The 16,481-nt window shown below is 36.6% G+C and overlaps 1 long non-coding RNA gene across 1 annotated transcript in view; it reads right to left on the bottom strand.

Moving 5' to 3' along the window:
* The window catches only part of LOC121496696, a 137,999-nt gene that overhangs the window by 14,124 nt on the left and 107,394 nt on the right, over nt 1-16,481 (bottom strand). The window lies entirely within an intron of this gene.

Genomic DNA, 16,481 nt, shown 5'->3' with positions numbered 1-16,481 from the left:
TTTTTAAAAAACATATTTAGAAATTGTAAGCACCCAATCACACAAATTAGCATTATATGTAGATATCTTACAAATATTCATTCCTTATTCCTAGTGAATTTGCCACCATTTTTACTTACATTACCTACATTTTAGTCACACTAACCATCCCATTCTCAAGCCTTTACACAAGTTGTTTTTTTGTGATGTTCTTCCTCCTTTTCATCTAGTGGGTTTCAGCCCATGAATTCAGACTTTACTGATGCTACACATCTTCAGGAAATCCTTCAACCTCTCCACCATATCATTCTCAACTCTGAAGCAATTCTTTATCTGTTTCTCCACTGCTGTACTGTTAAGTGTCTGTATGTGCTTAATATATACTTGTTGAAGAATTGGTATTATTTGCTTTTCTGCTTTTCTATATGCCTTCTTCACCAGAGTATAACTTATTATTTATTTTTATATTCCCATCTTTAGCATGGTACCTACCATGAAATAGGAACTTAATAAATGTTTGCTAACAAACACATGAATGGATTACTAAGAGTTTATAATTCATCGGTTTCTTCTTATAAAGATGAATATAAGCTGGTCTTTTAATTCTGTTGTCATTTGTCCTTTGATTCATTAGTGAGCTATAAATTTTAACACAGTAAATAGATTGTTGAACTTGTAGGTGTATCGCTAAGGGTATTTTAAGGAGAAGTTGTGTGAAATATGATTCAAAAGCAAAAGAATCTCTCAGGAGGATAGCAAAGCAATTATTGAAGAAAAATTATGAAACTCATCCCATCCCCTCCTCCAAATTTCCCACCCTTTAGTAACCCCTAACGAAGAAAAACATTTAGCATTCTCATTCTCCAAAGACGCTGAATGTGTTTGATGCATACCGTGGTGGAACTATATGATTTACTAATCGTACCTTTCCCCAGCTTATCTGTACTACCTCTTACCCTTTCTCATCTAAACAGGTCACCTCTTTCAAGGAGCAACTCTGATTTCTTGACTATGAGAGAATAAATGTAACAATGTTTTCTTGCTATATAAGATTTAAACAGAGACAAGATGCTGAAAAGATCCTGGGGACTATTTCTGCCAAATAGTTACTCTTTTAATATGGCAAAATGTCTGTCGTCAGACCAAATAATTAGAACATGGAGCTGTTATATGGTAAAGTGCTCGTTTTAAGTTTTATATAGATTTTACTTAAACTATTTGGAGTCTGTGTCCAATGACCATAGATTTGAAACAACTTGGAATAGCTAGTAACTAGTAACTACAACATATACACTCACACCAACGAAGTTTGTATTATTCAAGACTTGCATTTCTCACACATTATATATAAACTGGTTTTGTTTAGTCAGTATCTTAAATGATCAGAGAATTAGTTATTTAAAGAATGACTTAATATTTAGTAAAAATAGTGAATAATTTAGGTATTCATGTGAAATTTCTAATTTTGTTCCTCTGGAAAGTATGAATATTACTTTCTTAAAAAGATTTCATCTGTACACTAACTTAGAAATTGCTTCTCGGGATCCCTGGGTGGCACAGCGGTTTGGCGCCTGCCTTTGACCCAGGGCACGATCCTGGAGACCCAGGATCGAATCCCACGTCGGGCTCCCGGTGCATGGAGCCTGCTTCTCCCTCTGCCTATGTCTCTGCCTCTCTCTCTCTCTCTCTCTCTCTGTGTGTGTGTGTGACTATCATAAATAAAAAATAAGAAAAAAAGAAATTGCTTCTCAAGAAAAGAGAATGAGAGTTGTAATATAAGTAATTTTTAAATATTTTATTTATTTGTTTGAGAGAGAAAACTAAAGAGACAGAGCACGAGCAGAGGGGGAGGACCAAAGGAGAGGAAGAACCAGAGTCCCATTGAACAGGGAGCCTGATATGTTGCTCCATCCCAGGACTTTGGGATCATGACTTGAGCTAAAGGCTAATACATAACCAACTGAGCCACACAGGCACCCTAATATAAGTAAAATTGTTAATCAGATTACCAGCCAGGCTGATTAGATTGTGTCAGATGCCAGGCAATGTTTTCAGAAATCAGGGCAAAATCTGTCATAAAGTTGGACATCAAATTAAATGGTCTGGTATGAGGACAGTATTGAGAGTAGACACAATTACTCGTTCAATTAAATCCAATTTCCTAAAATGCCCAGGTTTTTGGATGCTCAGTTTCTTCCATAGATTTTGAAAGCTTATACTTATAGGTTTTTGGTATCCTCTAATGTTCATCATTAATATTCTATGATTTAAGCTTCTGATTATGGATTGGTTTTGTAGCCCATCATTGATCCCATTAATGAGTCTGAAAATGGTCATACGTGTAAGGCATCATTTTGTATTCCTTTATTTGCTTTCAGCCTCCACAGAATGAATGAAAATTGGTCAAGCTAGATAGAGATTTTCAGGAATACCCAACAATGATATCCCAACGTTTAGAGTCAGGTGCAAGGATCCTAGTATAAATAAATTCTGGAGCATAAGGCAAGTAAAACATTGCTTTGGAATATAAAATGTTCATTAGGTACCAGTATCCTATTGTAGATAACCTGAAAATTCAATTTAATAAAATATTTATTAAGATGAATTCCTACTTGCTATTTGTTGAATTTAGGAATATAAATATAAATAGAGTAAAGATCCTGCCATCAAGAGGCTCAGAGTCTGTTATGGGAGACATCAAACCAAAAGTGAAAAGCCTGAGAACAAAGTACTTTGGAAGCTCAGCAGTGGTTGCTTCTATCTAAGGTGATCTGGGAAGATTCACAGAGGACACCACTTTCGTGATTGGCCTTTGAAAGTCTTCTCTTTTTTTTTATATTTTATTTCTATGAAGAAATAAAGAAGAAGAATAAATAAAGAATAAATAAATAAATAAATAAATAAATAAATAAATAAATAAGAAGTAAACTTAGCATTTCTGGAATTTGCCCTATATTTCCTTTGACCAGTAAGTTCTTGAACGTTATAGTCTGGAAAGATGGCAGTTGGAATCACCCATTCTATGTGTTGGGTATATTTAGTCCATAGAATCACAGTTCAAAGATTTTCATATATGATTGCAAATTTATAGATTCCGGCCATCTGACTTTTCACCTGCCCTACATGTTATTTATGAAATGCACAGTTTGTGTCAGGCAAGGTGCAAGAAAAACAATGCTGTCCCTGCTTTTCAGAGATATATCCACAAATGGAATTATGAGTGAGTTCCAGACATATCGTTTTTAACCATCAGATTGTTGTTTGGTCAAGACTACTTGCCAAGTGTCTAGTCTAATATTGAATTGTAATTTAGGAACTTTTTTGGGGGGAGGGGATAAGCATGAACTATCTCAGGGAATTGTAATGCAAATATAAAAGGTAGATTCCTGCCCAGTCAGATTGAAGACACCCTAATATCTGAAGGTGTAATGCAGCTACATTATAACCAAGGGACTACTCAGGGCCTAAAGAATTAAGTTCAGTATTCTGTTTGAATCATGCAGTTTTGGAACTGGGAGAAAACTTTAAAATATTTTATCATTTCCCATGTAGAAGGGTATAGCATGAGTTTATAAGAAGGAGTAATTTAGGCAACTTAAACATCTTAACTTTGTATTTATATTTTATATTAGCGTTAGAACAAAAACATGAATGGCACATCAAAACATACTTTAATGAATATGATTTTCTAGGAGAAGGCTAAGAAAAAGGAAAAAAAAGTCTATTTAAACATGAATATATAAATAAAGTGATAGTAAATGTAATACATAGACCCTGAATTGTGGGGATAGCCTATAAGTGATAGAAGCTTGAGAAAGATTGATTGGGTTCAACTTCCTTATTTTATACATAATATGGACTATCAAAATAGTTTTCTTCCTATTTCCCAAAACCGTCTCTCTTCCTGGGCTTTTGGATCTCTGTTAGTGTGGTAGTATTAACCATGCAGTTGCCTAAGTACCATATCTCAAATCAACTTAGTTGTTTTTTTTCATCTCCTATATTAAGGCATTCAACCACTGTTCAGATTCAAGAATTCATAATCTCTTATCTAAACCTTTTGAGTAGGCTTATGTCCTAAAAGATTAGATCTTTTCTAATCTATTCTCATGCTCTGCATTTTCATGTTTTGTTTTTATTTTTTGTTAAACACAGATATGATCTTGTCATTCTTTTGATTAAAACACTTTCCTGGCTTGTATCAATTAAAGCCTGAGCAGGAAATAGCTGACATAGTCAAATTGGAAAATTGAATCTTTGATGAAGTGAAAGTTTGCAAAGGTATGGCCAGGATGTAGAGAAACAACACAGCTTTAGGAAATCCCTGGCCACTGGGTAGGGAGAGGAGCAGAAATGTGACTGTCTTAGGAAAATTGCTCTTTATCCTCTAAATACTTATGGGCCTTTTTTTTGCCATTTTGGGAAAACAATTCTAGGATTAGGGGGGAAGTATCAGGGAATAAACAGCATAGGCCTCTCTTTAAAATAGAGAAGAGAGAGAAGAGGAAGTGGAGATATCACGTGTGGTCCAATACCCTTTTTAAGGAGAGGATTTTGAAACCCTGTTCTCAATTTCCCTTTTCCAGCAAAGCAGACATTCAGCAGCATTGGCAGAGCATGGCTCTGATATACACAGGGACTGAGACTGGGGAGTTAGGTTCCTACATTTTAACAGCTGTATTTCTTGTGGGCAAATGCACACGAATGGAGAGAGCAGAGGTTTGCCAGCATTATGAGATAGCCTGAGTTTTTGCCCCTAATGGTGGTTGTCTAAGGCTAAGTACTCATTTCTGGGATCAGGGCAGGCTCACTAGTGATGCTGTAGCTGTAAAAAGCAGCTGAATTCCTTGAGACACAGAGTAAGAGAGGTTCTGGTTTATGCTAAGGATAAATATTCATTGCTGGGCCCAAGTTAGGCCTTGATATCCAAGGATCTCGAAGTAAAAAAAAGTAGCTCTACTTCTGCCTCCAAAATTCCAAATTATCACACTAGTGGCAAAGGGTCTGAGTGAGAGAATATAGTAGTATAGGGATAAGTAACTTTATTTGGGGGCCAGGACCACTCATTCAAGCATCTCAAACAACAAGAACACCTATATCTCCCTGAGGTTAAAGGCAGCTGGCTCAGCTTTGGGGATCTTAATCCCCTTTTTCTTAACAGAAATATGAACACCAGTCATTTTCTTTATTATCCTTTCCTTCCACTTTACCCCCAGAATATTCTGGTTCACATTTTTACTATTATAGTCATATTTAAACATATGCTATGAGTAAGAAAGCAAGGTATCATCATCATCTTATATATCTTCAAGCTCTCTCAACTAGCCCATAGGAAATCTTAATAAATGTTTGTGGAGTTGAATTATGAGGCATTCCCAAGATCACATTCGGGTCTTATAATTTCCAACTTAGCAATCTTTCCACTGTTGCACATATTTACAATCCTATGAAATTATTTAGAAATTTCCAGATGCAAACTAAAACAAAAATCTTCACATGGATGTATTTCATTTCTTAGCATAACTAAAAGAAATATGTTTATTTTTAACTTTTATTAAATTAACACAATACTTCAGGAGTAACTGCCACAGTGCAGCATAATAAAAAGTTATTTATTGCCATTTTTCCCCAGGTAAAGAAGATATAATCTAAAATACAAAAGCAATGGGTATTATGTAACTTCAGGTAAGGTAAGAATAAATAGTCCACTATTTATTTGAATCCTTTATTCTTCATTTATGAGTAAATGTTTGATTATAACATCTACTTTTGATTACTGAAACAATTCTAGAAGGCTGCCATATTTGTTACTTTCTCTAAAGTGTCATGAGTTAAGTTTTAGTGGCTTTTGGTCCATGGGGAGAGGGATACTAGATATTTTTTGGAGACCTATCATGATGACTCCCAATTCCATAATACAGTGCCTTGCTTGTAGAGTCCTTGCAGCCATGTTTGTATATTGATCCTACCCCATATCTCTCTGATCTGGTTGATTTGACCAGCAATGGAATCTTGATCCCCAAGTGGGCTGATCAGAAGGTTTTCCTTTGGAATAAATAATTAGGCAAAAAGACAAAAATCTAGTATCTCCACATGTCTGAAGACATTATGGGTAACTAACACCCACCTACAAGGCAGCACCATTTTGTTATAAAGATGGAAGCAGAGGAAATATATGTTCAGAGAGAGAGAATCACCAAACAAAGAAGCAAAAAGAAGCAGAGATGAGAGGCAGATGAAGAATACTAGTGGGTCCAGCCCTTCTCAACCTCATTCATTATTATCTTTGAGCTATGGGAAAAGTACATTTTAATACTAAATCTTCATTTTGATTAAGCTAAGCTTGAGTTGCTTTCTCCCCCTCACTAATATATTTGGTAGTAAATAGCTAGCAGAAGGGACACAGAATATATAATAAAATCTAGGAAACAGATCTCTAAAAGCAAGTTTAAGAAGCTTATTGCTGTGCTTAGAATTGTCTGAAGCATACAGTGCTCCATCCTTTTTTAAAAAATGGAAAATAATAAATTTTCTTTAAGTTGCTGAAAAGCTTCTTATGCTACAGATTCTTTTTACAAAATCTACTGAAAAGTCTTCAGTTTTATTTAAAGAGAGTAACAGATTTCCTGCTTATATTAATTCCTGTATATTTCAATTTCAATATTATTTTCTGAATGAATCAAAAGATTTAAAATTTGATGTGCAGCATTTTTACATAGTCAGTAGACAAGCAGTGTTTTTGGTGATGCTCAAAAACAATAATGATCAATAAAGTATAGCGAGTCTTCAGTAGTCATGTATCGGATACTAATTATTCATTCGGAGCTAGATACTGGGGACATAAGAAAAGGACTTTAATATGGAAATAGTTAAGTAATAACACTGCGTAATAGTGACGTAACTGTCTTCCTGAGGACAACATTCTGACAGCTCAGTGACTAAACCTGAAGGGATGCCAGTTTTTGCTTGGTATCAAAAATATATGGATTTGGATAGCTCTGCCAGTAAGAGGGTGTGGGAAACCATGTGTTTTGAGGAATGGTGAGACTTTTCCAAAGAGTAGGGGGTGGAAGGGTGAGGATGGTGGAAAGTTAAACTTGGTGCAGTGGTCTCTGAACGTCCTTTGAGTTTCCCTAAAATAATTTAGAAAAAAAAAAAAAACTATGCATCTCCTTTTATATTTTTAACATCTAAAATTTTTATTAAGTTTAGTGGTTGCAAAGGATATAATTTCTGAAATATTTTATGTGAGCTCCTTACAAATATTGGATTTGTCTGCCATTAAATCTAAATGACAAAGTCAGTACTGCTCTCTACTCAAATCAAACTTAATTTTCAGAAAAAGACGGACTTGATTGTTCAACTCAAATAGAAATGTAAAATGTGTTTCAGGGCAATCATCTCAATTAATTGTGATTTCAAATCCTAAGTGGGAAAGGGCAGAGAGAAGGAGAGAGAAGTAACTTGGCAAAAGATTCCTTTCCTGCTGTATTCTCAGATCATGCCTCTATTTGGCACCCCCAGAGGATATTTCTCTGCCCTTCTCCTTATAATGTATTTTGATGAGATTAAGAATAGGTGTGAGGTAAAGAGGACACCTATGAAAGAAGAAATGAGTAGGGAGAAGCAGTAGGACAGATGTACCTTTTTCAACCATAAGAGAGTATGTTAAATTTTAATGTCTCCTTGAAACTACTTACACCGCATACCTTCGAACAGTGTCTGAGACCCTGAGCATCCTCTCATCAGGAGACCCCTGGTAGAGGGAACAGGGGCAGCTCCAGTTTTGGCTTATCTTGTTCCTTTGAGGGCCTCCTCTCTTCAGTCCCACAAATAAGAACTTCATTATTGTGGTCTCTGGGGCAGGATATGTAGCAGGCAATTCGGAGATCATTCACAAGACTGAGAATACAGGCTTGGGTGTTAGTGTTGGGCAGTAATAGGGAATAAAAACCTTTTGAGATTTTAGAATTCAGAAGAGAAGGTACTATAGTGGACAGCAATGTAAATCAGATGGTCACAGAGAGAAATACTGTCTGGAACCTCAAGTATTAGACTTTGTCTCTTCTAGGAAGTAAAGACTAAGTCTTGGGTATCTGATTCAATGAGATATTTCAAGAAAATAATTTAAAAACATCTAAGTACTTTTCTTCTTTTACAATCATTTATTTCTAACATGTTCTATTAATCATCCTTTGTTCTTGGTCCAGTTCACGTATCTTAAGCAAATTTCATAACTATATTATCACTTTTAATGATTAAAAGTTAGTTTTTTTTAATGACTAAGAGGTAATTCAATCCACTTGAAAGGTGCCAAGTAATATCAGACTCTAACCTCAGTCTGTGTCCTGCTCCTTCCCCATTTCAGACTTGATATTTGACCATAACTACTGCTTAGAGTAAGGAAGAGGATGAGGGTCATGATCTAATTTAGAAATATTCCCTGCCCCCCCCCTTTTCTTGAGGTTTAACTCTGGTGTAGAAACTGTTCTCATTTCTGAGGAGGAAATGGAAGGCTGGAATATTCCTAATACGTAGTCAGCTAGCGTTAGTAGGGAGCCTCTCCTCTCATCCCTCACCACTTGCACAATGCAAATGTAGTTCTGACTTTTTTGGTGGACTTCTCTCATGAACTTCATGGTGATAGCCTATGGATTTTGATGAGAGAGAGACAGAGAGAGAGACAGAGAGAGAGAGAGAGAGAGAGAATGTGTGTAAATCAGTTTCATTGGCCCCCTTCTATTATTACATTAAAAAAAAAAAAAGAAAAGAAAGGCAACTATGTCAGCCTTCAGTTCAGCCTGGTCCCCAGTGCCCAGTCCAGGAGGGGCATCACCTCACCTAAACTGGCAGCTGCCTGAACAGCCCTACAACTCCATGTCCTCTGCTTCTTCAAATGGACAGAAGAAGGAAGCTCTAGGTTCTCTTCCATTCCTTTGGAGGATCATGCATAACTGGGATGCAGTATAATCCCCGCCTCCCCTCTCCTGTCCTCTTATTGTTCCCAGGTGTATTATACCACAGGCCTTTTAAGGCCAGTGAATGCAGAATATTCCCATAACTAACTATTTTCAGAACATTAAACCGAAAATAATCTTTCTGTCTGTCTGAAAGGGTGCATGTGTCAGATACTCCTAAGAACTTTTCTTTTTCTATACTTGGCCTAATGAGCATCAGGAAACAGATTTTATAGTTTTTTCACTTTTTTTTTTTCTGGATATCACAAGTCTGAACTGTTGAATCCCTTGGGACCTTCTGATCATTGGTGTTGGGTAGTGCTGGTGGTGGCATATCCTTCCCCTCCTTCACTGGAAAGAGGTAAAACTTCATACCAAAAATATTTTACTACCCCAAAGATAATGAGTCCATGAATGCCTTTTACCTCTTTTCTTTCCAGTCCTTTTCTAGTGGTAGATGGGAGAAATGAAAGGTTGGGTGATGACAATATAAATGGTTCTGCTTCCATTAGTAAGCCTCAGTGAGTTGTGTCTGATGACCCCAATTATTGGTAGTCTTCGACAGCTCTTCAAAATGTGTGATACTTGGAGCCTCTAATTTGAGGAATGTAGCCAGTTTCACTCAATTTCTTATGAATCTTCGGCAAGAGGAGTTTTTGTCACCTGAGTCCTGGTGTTTTCAGAAAGGGTGATATAAGCAATTATGTCTAAGCTTTTCATCTTTAATAATGAAATTGCCCTTTATTTCTGGGACCTCAAAGGTAGGTTCTAGAATATGGAAATAAAATATACTAAACATACCTAGAAGAAAATCTATGTAGAAGAAATAATTGAAAGCAATAATATGGATCTGGAGCTTGGAGCAGAATTTCAGTAAGAGAAAGATGATCTGAAGCCATTAACATTTAGACAGCATAAAGCCTTGGAGATGAATGACATCTCCCATGGAGAATGTGTAGAATGGGGATGGAAGCAGATATGGAGGGGAACTTTAAAATTGAAGGACAGAAGTGAGAGAGAAAAAGGAGAAGTGGCTGCCAGGCTATGGTGTAATACCAACAGCATTTGTCTGAGAGATCTCTCCATAGTCCCTGTGGTATAGACTGTCCAACATGTATTTGCAGAAGTGAAATTGAGGGTTCTTTTTGTATATTCTCACTGTTTGTGTTAATATGACAACTTGTTCACATATTGTGATGATTAATTTTATGTGTGATCTTGGCTGGGCTATAATACCTGTTTACCCAACACTAGTCTAGATGTTGCCTTGAAGGTTTTTAAGGTATTATTAACATTTACAATCAGTCAGGTTTAAGTAAGGCAGTTTCCCTCCATAATGTGGAGCCTTGTTCAATCATTTAAAGGCTTTAAGGACAAAGTCTGAGGTTTCCAGAGGACCATACAATATAGAAATCTTGCCTTTGTTTTTAGCCCAGTACTTTTGCCTGGTGGATTTTAGACTCAACCCAGCACCATGAACTCTGAATTGAGTTGAATTTCCAACTTAGCAGCCTGCCCTCCCAAGTTTGATGTTTGCCAGCCCCCACCATTATATGAGCCAGTTCTTTAAAGTAAATCTGTATTTCAGTATATTACTATTTTAAATTATTAAAATGATTTCATTAATATTATGTGTAATTTGTATAAGTATGATAAAACAATAATAGAATGAGTATGATAATGCAATATCTTAAGATATATCAAATGTGTTAATATATAATTTGTCAATATTCTATATTATATGTGTTAATATATTTAGATATTTAAAGATACAAATATACACATAGACAAAGAGAAATTATACAATATCTAATAATTTCTGTTTTTCTAGAGAATCCTAATACATGTGTGCATTCTAGCACACAAGCTTTGTGTGTATCTTTCTCACTAAGTTACAAACTCCTTTAAGTCCAGACAGCTTCTCATTCATGTGTATATCCACTTGTCTGGATATTTTAGGCATATAAGAAATAATTAAAAAATTAATTAGATGAGTAAGATCTTCTTGATAATAATAGGTAGAAGATGTCATTTTTTTTTTCTGATGAACACAATAGTTCTATAAGAACTGCTTTAATTGATGATATCAAGATTGGTGTCTCCTAATTACCATGATTGCAGGCTAGAGATCTGAGAAGAATTCATAAAGTATAAAAAATTGGCACCAAAGAAAATGCAGTTATCCTACTGGATATCTCTGACACATTGATACTGGTGCAGATCTAAATCTTTGATCACAAATTCTGGCATGCAAGGGATGATGCATTTCTTTAATTTCTTAAAATATTAAATCTTATTCTGAGCCATGGGCAGGAAGCTCCCTGGATCCTGAATGGCAATGTAAAGTGAAGCTCTTACATTTTGTTTTGGTTTTGGTTTTGGTTTTTAATCCAAATATGAAAAAATATACAGTGTTATATTAAATTTCAGGTATACAATATGATTCAAAAAATTCTACACATTTCCCATTGCTCATGAAGTGTACTCTTAATCCCCTTTATCAATTTCACCCATTCCCACCCACCTTCCCACTAACCCATCAGTTTGTTCTCTATGTATGAGTCTGATTTTTTGGTCTCTTTTTTCTTTGTTTAGTTTAAAAAATATGATTGAAATCATATGGTATTTGTCTTTCTCTGATAGACTTCTGTCACTTAGCTTTATACCCTCTAGATTTATCCAGTTTGTTACAAATGGGAAGATTTAATTCTTTCTTACGACTAAGAAATATTCCTGTGTGTGTGTGTGTGTGTGTGTGTATGTGTGTAAATATACTAGGTATATCCGTTTTTTTTGATATTTTCAAAAAAATAGTACCTGGTTTCATTGATCTGTTCTCTTTTTTTCAGTCTCTATTCCACTTATTTCTAGTCTTTTTTATTTTGTTCCTCCTATTGACCTTGGGCTTTTTCTTTTTCTTGCTCCTTTAGGTACAATATTAGGTTGCTTATTTGAGATTTTTCTTCATGTATTGCTATAAACTTCCCTTTTAGAACAGCTTTTGCTGAATCCCAAAGATTTTTGGACTCATTTGCTGTTTAGTAGCATGTTATTTACCCTCCACGTATTTGTGTTATTTCCAGATTTTCTCATGTGATTGATTTGTACATTCATACTTTTGTGGCCAGAGAACATGCCTGATTATGATTTCAGTCCATTTGAATTTGCTGAGACTTGATTTGTGTCCTAACAATGATCTGTTCTGGAGAATTTCCTGTGCGTCCTTGAACACAATGTGTATTCTGTTATTTTTGTATGAGACTATCTGAATATAGTTATTAGATCCATCTATTCCAATGTGTCATTCAAAGCCACTGTTTCCTTTTTAATTTTCTGCCTGGGTACTTTATCCATTGAGGTAAGTGAGATGTTAAAGTCTCCTGCTATTATTATATTGCTGTCAGTTTCAACTTTAATGCCTCTTAATAGTTCTTTTTTTTCCCCCCCTTTTGTAATGTATTAGGTGCTTCCCTGTTGGGTGCGTAAATATTTACAACTGTTACAGTCTCTTGCTGAATTGTTCCTTTATCATTGCGTGGTGTCTGTGTTTCTTGTTATAGTCTTCATTTAAGGTCTATTTTATCTGATATTAAGTACTGTTACCCAGCTTTCTTTTTACTTCCATTTGCAAGGCAAATGTTTTTCCATCCCTTTGCTTTCAACCTGCATGTGTCTTTAGATGTGAAGTTTATCTCTCGTAGGCAGCATATACATAGGTCTTTGTATTTTATCCATTCAGTTATAATGGATGTCTATGATTACAGTATGTCTTTTGAAGATTTTATTTATTTATTTATTTATTTATTTATTTATTTATTTATTTATTTATTCATTCATTCATTCATTCATTCATTCATTCATTCATGAGAGACACAGAGACACAGGCAGAGGGAGAAGCAGGCTTCATGCAGGGAGCCTGACATGGGACTCAATCCCGGGTCCCCAGGATCACACCCTGGAGGCGCTAAACTGCTAAGCCACCTGGACTGCCCTGGAGTATGTCTTTTGATTGGAGGTTTTATTTCATTTACATCCAAAGTGATTAGCAATAGGTATGCACTTATTGACATTTTGTTACTTGTTTTATGGTTGTTTGGGTAGTTCTTCCCTTTCTTTTCCTGCTCTCTTCCCTTGTTGTTTGCTGGCTTTCTTTAGTGATATATTTGGATTCCTTTCTCTTATTTTTTTGCATGTCTGTTGCAGGTTTTTGATTTGTGGTTAGCACTGGGTTGATGTATAATATCCAACGCATATAGAAATTTATGTTAGTTAATGGTTGCTTAAATTGGAACCTATTCTAGGGATGCATGAGTGGCTCAGCAGCTGAGTGTCTGCCTTTGGCTCAGGGCGTGACCCCAGGGTTGTGGGGTATCAGGTTCCTCGCAGGGAGCCTGCTTCTCTCTCTGCCTCTGTTTCTGTGCCTCTCATGAATAAATTAAATCATTCAAAAATATTGGAACCTATTCTAAAAGCACAAAATCTTTAACCTCCCTCCATGTTTCATGTATATAATATCATACTTTACATCCTTTTATTTTTGAATTCCTTGACTGATATTCATTAATTGATCTTACTGCTTTTATGTTTTAACCGCTGTATTTGTGTTATAGGTGATTAATGTAGTATGTGTGTATGTATGCATGTTTGTTTTAAAGTTTTTTTTGTTTGTTTGTTTATTCCCTACACACAACTTGGGGCTTGAACTCACAACCCAGAGATCAAAAGTTGTTTGCTTTTTGATTGAGTCAGCCAGTGCCCCAAATCTGCTACTTTTTATTTTGTTTGTTTTGCTTATGAAAACTCTCTTTTCGAATTTATCTTCCATGTATGACCTTCTTTCCATTCAGAGTCTATTTGAGCATTTCTTGTGTGACTGATCTAGTGGTGACGAACACTTTTAACATCTTTGGAAACTCTTTGTCCTTGTATTGTGAATGATAGTCTTGTTGGATAGAGTATTCTTGGTTGTAGTTTTTTTCCTTTCAGCGTTTTGAATAGATTATGCCATTTTCTTCTGGCCTGCGAAGTTTCTGCTAAAAAAGTAGCTAACAAGCTTTTAAGGTTTCCCTTACAGGTACCTGTCTTCTGTTCTCTTGTTGCTTTTATTTTCTTTTTATCACTACTTTTTGCCATTTTAATTATTATGTGTATTGGTGTGAACCTCCTTGGGTTGATTTTTGTTGGGGGCTCTCTCTGCCTCTTGGATCTCGATTTCTGCTTTCTTCCCCAGATTAAGGAAATTTTCAGCTATTATTTCTTCAAATAAATTTTCTGCCTCCTTTTCTCTTTCTTCTTCTGGGATTCCTAAAATGTGAATATTGTTACGCTTGATGATGTTGCTGAGTTCCTTTAACCTATTCTCAATTTTATTATTCTTTTTCTTTTTGCTGTCCCACTGGTTGTTTTCCATTATTATGTCCTCCAGGTCACTGATCTGTTCTTCTACTTCCTCTAATATACTGTTCATTTCATCTAGTGTATTTCTGACTTGTTATGTTTTCTGTCTCTTTGTTGAATGTCTCACTGAGATCCTCCACTCTTTCCTCTAGTCCAGTAAGTTCTTTATGATTGTTACTTTGAGTTCTCTATTAGGCATATTGCTTATCTCCTTTTTCTTTAGCTCTTTTTCTGTGATTTTTGTCCTGTTTCTCATTTGTGATCCATTCCTCTGTCTCCTCATTCTGTTTAGGTCTTTGTGATTAGTACTATAGAGTAGAAAAGTCAGTTGTGTCTTCTGATTTAAAATTAGTGGCCTTACAAAGAAGAGTCCTGGGATGCCTGGGTGGCTCAGTGGTTGAGCACCTCTCTTCAGCTCAGGGTGTGATCCCGAGGTCCCAGGATTGAGTCCCACATTGGGCTCCCTGCATGGAGCCTTCTTCTCCTCTCTCTGCCTCTGTCTCTCTTTCCCTGTGTCTCTCATGAATAAATAAATAAAATCTTAAAGAATCCTGTGGTGCTTTATAGAACACTGCTCCCTATTCACCAGAGACAGTATAGTTGGTTTCCTTTATTTATTGCATGCACCCCAGTGTTGTGGCTGAGCCTTGTTTGCATTCTGTCCAATAGGCTACAATGGCCCCCTTTCTCTGTTCTGGGTAGGATTTGGTCCTTGTGCTATTAAGAGGCCAATCTGTGGTTGCCTTGGGCTTTAAGTTGGTTCAGACCAGATGCCTGCCATCAGCCCATTTTCTGGGGCTCTGGTAGCACAAAATTGTAGGATGTTCTCCCTGTATTTTCCCTGAGAGGTTTTCATTGGTGAATGGGGTCTTTCATGAGACCAAATATCTGCCTCCAGTCTGTTGAGGTTGAACTACAGCCCTGGACTACAGGGCTTTTTCCTTGTGCAGCTCCCTGTGAGTTTTTTTTTGTTGTTGGTGAGTGGTATTGGCAATCTGATGGGATGTCTGTCTGTAGTCCCCTGCTGGGAGCTGCAGTGGAACTGGTGTGTATGATTATTTTCCCCTCTCCCCAGGGTAGCAGTTACTTTGGAATGGTGCTTTTCACTGTTGTAGTTGATTGCAGGATGATACTTGTCAGAAGCTGTATGGAGGGACTCCTCCCCAGTGGAGCAGGTTGGATGGGATGAGTCTGCAGTAGAATGCAGGGCGTGTGCTGTTAGAAAAGTAGGTGGGGAATGATACTGGTTCCTAGCAGGGCTACTTGTAGAATGAGATTTGCCAGTTGCTGCTTTGGAATGATTCCTGCCTGGTTGGGTGGTTATGATGGGGGAGGATCCACAGGAGAATGCTGGGGCAGGATATACAGTGTCAGCAGGCTAGGTAAAAAGTATTCATGCTCATTCTTAAAGATGCCTGGTTGTCTAAGCTGGCAGCAGGGAAACTGTCACCTGCCAGCTCTTATGTTCTTGGATAAGTCTCCTAAAGATCCTTGCCCTTGCAGAATACATTCTGAGATAAGTAAAGAAATCTAGGGCAGCCTGGGGGACTCAGTGGTTTAGCACCACCTTCAGCACAGGGTGTGGTCCTAGAGACCAGAATCGAGTCCCACGTCGGGCTCCCTGCATGGAGCCTGCTTCTCTCTCTGCTTCTCTCTCTGCCTGTGTCTCTGTCTCTCTCTCTCTCTCTTTCATAAATTAATAAAATAAAATAAATAAAATAAAATAAAATAATAAATAAAATAATAAATAAAATAAAATATAAAATAAAATAAAAAAATAAATCTACTGTATGCCTACCCCAGATAATTTTCAGACTGCTGATGCTTTGCTGTATCTTAGCAGCGTTGATTGTTATGTTCTATCTTTAAGGGTGGGGACTCAGTTTCCTATTGCCTTCCAGCTTTTCCAGAGTAAAGCCTACCGATTTTTAAAGTACAGAGGTTTAAGCTCTGCTGGTTATAAAAACTCTGAAAGTTAAGCCCCACTGTTTTTCAGTGTGTAACAAATGTTACACAGTTTGTCTTTCCAGTGCAGGCCCCCCCATGTTTGGAGTGCTTGGTGTGGGGTCTGTTCCTCTTCTTCATGATTGTGGTATCCTCCTGTTTGTGGTTAATCTTGTAGGAGTTTGGTTCTTGACTATTTCTCTG

This window comes from Vulpes lagopus, chromosome 8, assembly GCF_018345385.1.
Source record: "Vulpes lagopus strain Blue_001 chromosome 8, ASM1834538v1, whole genome shotgun sequence".
NCBI classification, from domain to species: Eukaryota; Metazoa; Chordata; class Mammalia; order Carnivora; family Canidae; genus Vulpes; species Vulpes lagopus.
This window is presented reverse-complemented; position numbering and strand designations above follow the sequence as displayed.